The following is an 11,259-nucleotide window of genomic DNA, read 5'->3' as shown; positions in this document are numbered from 1 at the left end:
GGTTCGGCCGCGGGCCATGTACCTGGGACTTGGATCCCCTCCTGGTTGTATTATTGTTATTCCTTATGTTAGTCAAAGGGCATCTGCTGTGAACCCATGACAGAACAGCCTATCAATACACTCAGCTGGAATGTGAGAGGGCTTAATTGCCCGGACCGTAGAGCAGCTGTCAAGGCTACCATCTCTGACACCACTTGTCATTTGGTCTGTCTCCAGGAGACTAAGTTGAGCACCGTTGACAGATACATTGCTGCTTCTCTCGGTGGAAACAAGCTTCAGAGTTTCGCGCACCGACCGGCCACCGGAACCAGGGGCGGAATCCTTATGCTATGGGATGACAGCCTCCTTCATGTCTCCGACATCACCACCTCGACTTTTTGTCTCTCTGCTATTGTGCGGATTCGCGCTTCCGACTCCTCCTTCAAAATCACGTCCGTCTATGGCCCCACCGACAGCGCCTCCAAAGATGCTTTCTTTGCGGAGCTGCTTAGCCAGAAGCCACCTCCGGGAGTGGCATGGCTTGCCACTGGAGACTTCAACCAAATCTACCGTGCCAGGGATAGAAACAAACGAAATGTTAACCGTAGCAGAATCAATCGCTTTCGTGCCACTTTGCAATCTTGCGAGCTCAAGGAGATCCATCTACAGAACAGGCGTTTCACCTGGAGCAATGAGAGGACAAATCCCACCCTTTGCAAACTTGAATCCTTCTTCTGCAACGCCGAGTGGGACACCACCTTCAACACCCATGTGTTGCATGCCTTGTCGTCATCCCTCTCCGACCACTGCCCTCTCTTGCTTGCTGATGACAAAGGACCCAAAAGACCTCAGTCTTTCAAGTTTGAAAATTTCTGGACCTCCCTTCCAGGATTCCATGACATCGTCCAAAAGGCATGGGCCGAGGGCGTGTCACACACGGAGCCTTATCTCATTTTGCATCACAAGCTCAAGAAGACCGCGCTACGTCTCAAGGAGTGGAGTAGAAGACTCTTCTCAGCAGCGAACATTCACTTTCGCGCGGCACTACTAGTGATCCTAAGGCTGGACATTGCGCAGGAATCGCGCCCCCTATCGCCGGAGGAGCTTGACCTACGTGCTAGACTAAAACGCAGGGTGATCAGTTTGGCAGTTCTGCAGAGGGCCAGAAAGAGCCAATGCGCCCGAATCACTAACCTCAAGGAGGGTGATGCAAACACAAAGTTCTTCCACCGCCGCGTCAATGCCCGAAGAAGAAAGAACCACATCCACCGCATCAAGCTCGCAAGCGGTTGGGTTACTGACCATGGCCAAAAAGAAAAGATCATCCATGACCACTTCTCTGAGGTCATGGGGAAGGGGCACACGAGCAACCTTGACTTCAATTGGGAGGAGCTCAATGTGCAGCCGGTCGACCTTCACACCCTGGATGACACTATCACTGAGGAGGAGGTTTGGAACGCCATTAAAGAAATGCCAAGCGACAAGGCTCCCGGCCCGGACGGCTTCACGGGTATCTTTTTCAAGAAATGTTGGGCCATCGTCAAACCTGATATCATGCGAGTCATCCACCGGTTTGACTCCCTTCACACGTCCAATCTTCAATGGTTGAACTCCGCCAATGTGGTGCTCTTGCCCAAGAAGGATGGCGCGGAGGGCATCTCCGATTATAGGCCCATAAGCCTCATCCATGCCATTGCCAAAATCATTGCTAAGGTGCTCTCCTTGCGGCTTGCCCCGCATATGGATGCCCTCATCTCCAACGCCCAAAGCGCCTTCATAAAAAAGAGAAGTATCCATGACAACTTCATGTATGTGCGGAACTTTACTCGACGCCTCCACAAGCGCAAGACCCCTGCCCTTCTGTTCAAGCTTGACATAAGAAAAGCCTTCGACTCTGTCAAATGGGAATTCATCCTGGACCTCCTGCAACGTAGGGGTTTCCCTAGCAAATTCCGTGAATGGATTGCCGCACTGCTTTGCTCCTCATCCTCGCGTTTCCTGCTCAATGGGCTGCCCGGACCTCCCATCTATCATGGTCGTGGTTTTCGTCAAGGGGACCCGATCTCGCCGCTGCTATTCGTCCTCGCAGTTGACCCGCTTCACCAAATTCTTGAGTTGGCAACTAGGAAGGGCCTCCTGCATAAGATTCGGGGACGAGGCGCTATGATGAGAACCTCCTTATATGCGGATGACGCAGCTATTTTCATGGCCCCAATCAAAAGCGACGTCGACAACCTCGCCACCATCTTGAAGGGTTTCGGGGATGTCACGGGTCTATGCACCAACTTCCACAAGAGTTCGGTTGTGCCAATCAGATGTGCCAATGTTGACTTGGATCATGTCCTCAGTGCCGTTCCCGTGTCTAGAGCCACCTTCCCGATGAAATACCTGGGACTCCCACTCTCGGTCTGGCAGCTCAAGACTGTGGTTTCCAATACCTTGAAGACAAGGCGGCCGGCAAGCTTGCCACCTGGGACGGCCAAAACATCACCACCATCAGGCCCACGACACTGGTCAGATCGGTTATTTCCTCCCAAGCAGTGTATGCCATCACACCTCTCATCGTGCCACCACGCTCTCTTCACAACATCAACAAATTGGAGAGGGCTTTCCTTTGGTCTGGTTCAGATAAGACGACCGGTGCCAAATGTAAAGTGAATTGGAAGGTGGTTTGCCGCCCCAGGGAGTATGGAGGCCTTGGGGTTCTAGACACTGACAAGTTTGCTTGTGCCTTACGCCTTAGGTGGCCATGGTATGAATGGAAGGAGCCAAACAAGCTTTGGGTGGGGCTTGGGAACCCTTGCACGGAGGAGGACATGGACTTCTTCTATGCCTCAACGACCATCATTTTGGGCAATGGTGCCAAAACACCTTTTTGGGATTCCCCATGGCTTCTTGGGCGGAAACCGAAGGACATTGCCCCCTTGATTTATGCGGCCTCCACGCGCAAGAACTGGAAGGTGCGGGAGGCCCTCCATGGAGATGCTTGGATTCTTAAGATCGGTCGCAACACCATTGTCTCCGGTGCCCACATCCTCCAATTCTTCACGTTATGGATGCTTGTGCATGACCTACACTTGGATCAACAAACTGACGATGACATTATTTGGAAACACGCCAACGACGGGTCCTACTCCGCGGCCACCGCCTACAAGGCTCAGTTTCTTGGACTGACACTTTCGCCCATGGACTTTATGATCTGGAAGGCTTGGGCCCCTCCTAAGATCAAGTTTTTTGCTTGGTTGGCTATCCAAGACCGGATTTGGACAGCCGACAGATTGGAGCGGCGCGGTTGGCAAAACTGTGGTCTTTGCCCGCTTTGCAATCGTGTTGGCGAGACGGGTGCACACCTCTTCTACAAATGCCGCTACACCATAAGGCTATGGAACTCGGTCATCCTTGAATTTGGTCTAGCACACATGGACACCTCCTCTTGGCATTTGGATGGATCCGTTTTGAAATGGTGGGAAAAGCGAACCTGCTTGCAAAACCCAAACCGACGAGCCCTGGCCTCACTTACAATGCTAGTCTCTTGGACGATCTGGAGCGAGCGTAATGCTCGGGTCTTCCGACACAAGAGCGCACCGCCTCCGGTCCTTCTCCGTGCTATCATCAACGACGTCAAGCTTTGGATTATCGCGGGAGCTAAAAAACTGGGGTGTATTCTTGTGCGCGAGTAGTTGCCATGCCGGGCATACGGATCATTTGTAACACTCTAAAACACTTCTCTCTTATTTAATGAATGAGGCAAATATTTTGCCTCCGTTTCGAAAAAATATATATAACAAGTCATATGTTATCAACCAAAACTTTGAACGCGCAGGGTATCGTCTAGTTTGTATAGTCTATCAACCAACAGTCTTCAAATTAATTTCTCACATTTGCTGCCTTCCAACTAACTCTATCTAAAAAGAACAGCAGCGCCATGCCTGGTCGGTGAGATAATAATTTCCTACCCGTGCGTCATACAATCTCAAACCACCAGCCCTATTTAGAATGCCAAGTTCCTGGCTGCCGTGACGGGCTGTGATGTACCTACCGGAACAGGACAAGAGGCAAATTGGCTGCAAGACGCCGGCGAGTGTTTCGGACAAGGCAGAACGCGCCCTCCTCACTCGCTCGTCCGCGAGCACGCATGTATTATCGGTGATAGAGGCCGGCCAGCTACTGTGTAAACACTGTAGCCGCCACAAATGGCATCTTATGTTTAGCACAAGCTGATTTGGTTTTTAACCGGTCCGTGAGTTTACATGGACTAGAGTCGCCGTGATTTCTGGTAACCAGATGGCCGTCATCCACTCATCAAGTTGATCGATTTCAAAACACAAGTTGACAAGGGTTCTCCATCATAACACGCTCTTGGAATACTATAGGTCACATAATAGCACTGATTCTATTCTACTCTGTACGAGAGCTGTCCCAGCTCAGCTTTGCAAGCAGCAAAAGTCAGAAGCAACTGTCCACAGCAAAATCAGCTGGATGCGCTTCATAGTTTCATAGAAAATGACTCCTCATACAGCATGCCACCAATCATGCAGGGTATGCATGTACATGCACGTAATACTTGTAAACTTTGGTGGAAGCGTCTGACCCTTCCTGGATAGGGTTGTTAGAGCAACTCTAGCAGACCCTGCAAAAATTTGACCCGCAAAACGCGTTTGTGATTTCATGAAGATCGCGTTTGCGGGTCGAAAACTAGCGCGGCCGAACAGATACCGTATCTAAACCTGCATAATTTGAAAAAAACACTTCCGCGGAAGAAATTGCACAAACATAGTTCATCACATCACATACTACATAATTCATACATACTACATGATCAACAAATTACAAGCATAGATCATACTACATGCTACTTTAACTAGTACTAGAGGGGGTTGGATCGGACGGCGGTGAGATCTGACGGCGGTGAGGACGATGCCGTGGAGGCCTAGCGACGCTCAATCCTCCTCGCCGGAGCTGCACAGGTCGACGTACTTCGCCGCCTGCTCCGCGCGGATGCGGCGCCACTCCTCGGCCTTCTTGTTGGCGGCGACCGCCTGCCGCCACTCGAGGTCTTCAAGCTCCTCGGCGTGGCACCGGCGCTCCGCCTCCTCCCGCACGCTCCACTCGGTGATGGCGGCCACAACGGCGTCGACGTCCGCGACGTAGTCCTCGGGCCCGACGACTCTGTTGCGGCCGAGCGGAGGGGGCTCCTCGGGCTCCTCCTTCACGGGGATGAAGGCGAACGGCGCCGGCTCCTCCGGCTCCTCCTCGTCCTTCGACCACTCCCTCTTCACGGGGAGAAAGCCCACGCCGGATGACGAGGAGCTCCCGGCGTACGAAGACCTCGTGGAGGAGAAGGATGCGCGGCGACGGTCGTACTCTTCCGTCTTGCTCCGCTGGAAGCTCGACGCGGCGACATGCAGCGGTTGGTCTACTTCCGGATGCCGCGCTTCCTTGCGTCGTCCGACCTGACGCGCCGCTCGCGCTCCAGGTCCCTTCCGCCGTCGGATTTGCTGCCGGAGCCGCATCCGGAGCTCCACATTCGGCCCCACATGGCGGCTAGAGGCGGGGCGGGTGGTGGCCGGCAGCCAGAAATGTGAAGAGGGGGAAAGGGAATCGCGTGGCTCGACGGCGGCGGGGGATAGGGTTTGAACCCGCAAACGAGTCGCGGAACCGCAGTTATAGCGGTCAGGGTGTGCGGTTTGCGGGCTGCGCAAAAAAATACGGCCGGGCGAGTATGTGGGCTCTGTTCTGACCGAAAAATTGGGCCGAGCCTGGACTTTTGCGGGTATGTGCGTTTTGTGGGGTCTGCTAGAGTTGCTCTTAGCAGGTTGATAGTTATATGAATGTATCTATTCCAATCTCCCTTCTCCTAGCGTGCAAGTCACAATTGAGTCCAGGTTCTAATAAATTCATTGGATGTGTATCTCGTATAAGCTCCAATGATGATTCAAACTCTGAACAGTTATTCCCTTTTTTATTTTACTTCGCATATTAAATTTGTTTTAAGTCAAAATTTTAAAAAATAATCAATTTTATATTAAAAATACTGGATTTGCTAATTTTCATCTAGCAGCAAATTTCATGTAGTAACTCCAACACCATTTTATATCAGGTGAAGATCGTGTAGATTTTGACTTTTTCTTTTTTGATTGATTTACGTTTATTATTTTTACTTTGTCTTTCCCATGCCACACACAACTACACTTGCACACCGCACAAATGTAATTGCACATTCGCGCACACGTACGCAATCGTAGTTGCATGTCGCTTGGGTTTGTACCCGATCCATGAGTTTACTTGGAGTCGGCATGATTCCAGTAACCTGACGGCCATAATCCACTTGTCAAGTTGATCAATTTCACAAAACAATTTTGGCATATCCTATGTATGATATACCTCAATTACAGGCAGTGGAGAATGATGTTCTCTCTGCACCGTTTACTGAAAAAGTTCATTTGGTCATAACTCAAATGAAGCCGAATAAAGCACCGGGACCAGATGGGTTTCCAGCTAATTCTATAAGAAATGTTGGCATATCATTAAAGATGATCTTATGCCTATGTTTCATGACTTTTTCGATGGCCATTTGGAGTTGTTTCACCTAAACTTTGGTACGATAACGTTATTACCAAAGAAGAATGAGGCGGTCCGGATAGAACAATTTCGACCTATTTGCCTGCTGAATGTGAGTTTTAAAATCTTCACAAAGGTTGGAACCAATAGATTGACACAAATTGCTCACTCAGTGGTTCAACCTAGTCAGACAGCATTCATGCCGGGACGACACATACTCGAAGGAGTAGTTGTCTTACATGAAACACTTCATGAGATTCACTCGAAGAAACTAGATGGGGTTATCTTAAAAGTGGATTTCGAGAAGGCTTATGATAAAGTAAAATGGCATTTTCTTCAGCAGGCAATGTGCATGAAGAGTTTTAGTGAAACCTGGAGGCACCAGGTGGATACTCAAGTTCAGAAGGGTAGTGTCGGAATTAAGGTGAACGATGACATTGGTCACTATTTCCAGACGCATAAGGGGTTGAGACAAGGGAATTCCATGTCACCCCTTCTGTTCAATATTGTGGCAGATATGTTGGCCGTCATTATTGGCAGGGCCAAGCAACATAGTTATGTAGAGGGTCTAGTTCCTCATCTGGTTGATGGAGGGGTGTCCATTCTACAATATGCTGATGACACTATTCTTTTCATGGAACATGACATAGCTAAGGCATGTAACATGAAACTTATCTTATGTCTATTCGAACAATTGTCTGGCTTAAAGATCAATTTCCATAAGAGCGAGGTGTTCTATTTTGGAAAGGCCAAAGACGAGGAACATACTTACAGACAATTGTTTGGATGTGAATTAGGTGCTTTACCATTCAGTTACTTGGGTATTCCGATTCATCACCGTAAGTTATCCAATAAAGAATGGAAATGTATTAAACACTCAGCTGCTGGAAGGGCAAGCTGATGTCATATGGAGGTCGATTAGTTCTGATCAACTCAGTACTAACTAGTATGCTAATGTTTTTACTTTCGTTCTTCGAAATTCCGAAAGGGGTCCGAAAGCGACTTGATTTCTTTAGATCTTGATTCTTTTGGCAGTCTGATGAGGCCAAGAGGAAATACCGTCTCGCGCGATGGGATATCCTTTGTCAACCTAAAGACCAAGGGGTCTCGGTATTGAGAACTTGGAAATTAAGAATAAATGCCTTATGAGCAAATGGTTGTACAGGTTAGGGACAGAGCCGGAGGGCATGTGGTCTCAAATCCTACGCAATAAGTATTTGCACTCGAAAACGCTAGCCCAGACTACCATTAGACCAACTGATTCACCGTTCTGGAAGGGACTTATGAGAACGAATGATATGTTCTTTCGTAGGGTCAAATTCTTGGTTGGCAACGGGATGTCAACAAGATTTTGGGAGGATACATGGTTAGGAGAGGCACCTTTGGCCTTACAATATCCTACCGTTTACAATATTGTGCAACGTAAGGAAGATTGGATTTGATTAATTCTGGCCCCCTCTCAAGGTCACTTCATATATGAAAGGTTAAGGTTCCTTTGCGGATTAAAATTTTTATATGGTTTGTCCACAAGTAAGTAATACTCACAAAGGACAACTTACTTAAGAGGCGATGGGTAGGCAACTCGCGGTGTTGTTTTTGTCCTCGGGATGAGACAATACAACATTTATTCACTGAATGCCCACTTGCCAAGTTACTTTGGAGAACGATTCATATAGCTTTTAATATTAATCCCCCAGTAGATATTGCGTCTTTGTTTGGGACGTGGTTAGCTGGGGTTGCACAGATTACGGCAGCTCGTATTCGGATTGGAATATGTGCGGTACTATGGGCTATACGGAACTGCAGAAACGATATGATTTTTAACAGACAACACAACTTAACTTTTTTGCAGGTTATCTTCAGAGCTACAGCTTGGATCCATACGTGGTCCTTACTCACTCCTATGGACTCCAGGGAGTCTTTGGTTACTGGGTGCAACCAATGGGAGATGGTGGCTCAGGCTATATTCAACCGGTTCGGATGGCGTTCGCATAACAGGATAGAGGGCTAGAGAGCTTGTCCTTATTATCACTGTATCGGTTGTTTTTAGGCCCTTTCTATTTTTTCAGATTTATGTGCTTTGATTTTGCTCCGTTTGCGAGCTGTAAGACCTTTTGAGGATACTTTCTGAATTTTTAATAAAAGGGCCACATGCACCATCATGATGCAGAGGCCGGGGGTTTACCTCCATTTCAAAAAAAAAATTATGTAGACCATACTAGAACGGGATCTTCTTTTCTTTCTTAACAGCGGTCTCCATCATAACATGCTCTTGGAAGACTATGTCGCACAATACCACTAGTTCTATTCTGCTCTATGCAGCGAGTTGTCCCAGCTCGGCTTTTGCGATCGAGCAGCAAAAGTCAAAAAACCAATCTTCATAGAAAAATCAGGATACGTATGATTGATGTTTACATGGAAAATGACTACTCTCTGGTGCAAGTGAGACTGACTGCTTGCTGAGACAGCTTGCCATCAACTAGGCATGTTATACATATACATGTACGTATCACCTGTAAACTTTGGTGGAAGCATCTCGCTTTCTATAGGGAGCTCGAGAGTCTTTTAATAAATGGGTGCTTATTTCATGATACGCATACAATAAATTTGTTACAACCATGACTCAATCGTGACTTGCATGCTAGGATAAGGGGGATAGAGATAGCTAGATACAAATCATATGGTAAAACACTCACAAAATGTGGATCACACCGATGAGTGGGCTCCATATGGAAAGATAAAAGAAATGTTTAACTAGAAAAGCATTAGCTAGTACAATGAAAAGATAACAAGATACAAACAACTAGCAAAAAAATTGCATCGAACATCTTACTAGTTATCTTCTTTTTTCAATTGTACGTCGCCCACCATGGATTGAAAATTATAGATGAACTAGCAGTAAAGGAAAGTGGCACCTGTAGACGCGCTCATCAACCAGACTTTGAAGATCACAATACTCACTCGTAGTTAGAAGCTATATCTAGTAACCATTGAGGGAACATCATTTCGTACATAACTCCAGACAACGAAGACTTGCAATTCATAACCATTCCAGATGATTGGAGAAATCGTACCATGCCGCAAAACAATTTAAGGTAAGAGGTTGAAGTTGGCACACGGAGAGCCAACCAAATGCTTCCCTTGATTGACATAACAAATACTAAGTTTCGAAGATAGGCAACTAATATGTCGACACCTACCCTTACATGCCATTCGTTGGCATTAGATTGGTTGCATCAAGGTACGGAGAGGCCTTGTTCCCACGCACCAATGCTTCCACTTTCTCACTGATGATGCTAGGGAACCAAAACTTAAGGGAAACAAGACCTACTAGAACTAGAAAACCAAAAGGGGCGGGTACCCACTCCTTATGCCACCGGTGAACCCATCAGAAGGGGATGAGGAAGATGGCCAAGTTGTTCGTAAGGATACTTCCGTGGCGGCTATGGTTGGCAAAGGGGTTATTTTCCAGATTGGATTGAATTTAAAGGTTATAGTAATTGGGAGTCCGATTTTGCGTTTTCTCTTGAGTTTTTAAAAATAATGAAAGAGCTCTTTAAAACCTGTATAATGATCTAAGACCATGAGCTTGTCGCGTGTGCACCAAGGGTTGAGATGGTGTCAGTCAGATTTATGGGTTTGGTTTAGGCATGAACTTTATGGGCCTCGTTAGGTAAGATTGTCCTAAAAGGGGCCGCACTTAATCAATTCTCCATCCATCTCAAAATGTAAGGTGTATTAGTTTTTTCAAAATTCAAACGTGTGCATGTTTGACCAAGTTTTTAAAAAAAAGTATTAGTATCTATTATCACTATATCACTAGATCCATCATGAAAAGTATTTTTTTTGTATCGCAGATGTTGATATTTTATTCAATAATCTTGGTCAAACATACATATGTTCTACTTTCACGAAAATTCATGCATCCTGTATTCTGGGAAAGAGGGAGTGTATGTGAACTCTGCTAGTGGATTTGTTCGACTTGTGGATGGATGGTTGTATTTCTGTAAAACGATGTGACAAAGCACTCAAATCAATATAATACTCTAAAATGATAGAAAATACCCCTACAAAAGATGTCAAAGCTTTCACCACAAGTACCATTGCTGGCGCTCAAATTGGTACACGGTTGTCAAGTGCTCCAGAATAACCCACTCGACCCATACACCCTAGCCGAGAGACAAAAACTTCACATGCCATCCACCGACACTAGAGTGAGACAGAGCAGGAAAATGTCCTAATTCCTAAGCAAGGGCAATGCCACACCCTCATTGCTCGGATCCGACGGTCACCCTCCAACCGTATATGGACTAGGGTTCGTCGTGCCTCCAAGGTCATAGGTCCACTAGAGGAGGGGCGTACATGTATTGACGTTGGCAAGAGAGAATAACCTCTTGATCGCCCTCTTTTTGCTTGTCTCTACATAAGATGTACTTCATTCCACTTTGCAACTTAATAGTATGTTCTAAAGCTTGTGCTCAGTTTTTGAGCGAACCATTTCTGTCAGTTTGTTGCTTTTAAAATATTGCATAAAAAATTAACCTAGTGGTTCTGTAAAAAAAATAAAGGGTGCATTTTATTGACTCATAATGTCGCCTCAAGAGAATACAATAAAATGATCACATGACTCAGACTATGGGAAAAGTGCTTCAACAACAATGCATCCAATAAGGGAACAATGTCGCGAGGGTCGATGTAGCTAGATCCACCCACGGAGGC

The sequence above is a fragment of the Triticum urartu genome, chromosome 6A (assembly GCF_056163025.1).
Source record: "Triticum urartu cultivar PI428250 chromosome 6A, HENAU_Tu73, whole genome shotgun sequence".
Lineage (NCBI taxonomy): Eukaryota > Viridiplantae > Streptophyta > Magnoliopsida > Poales > Poaceae > Triticum > Triticum urartu.
This window is presented reverse-complemented; position numbering follows the sequence as displayed.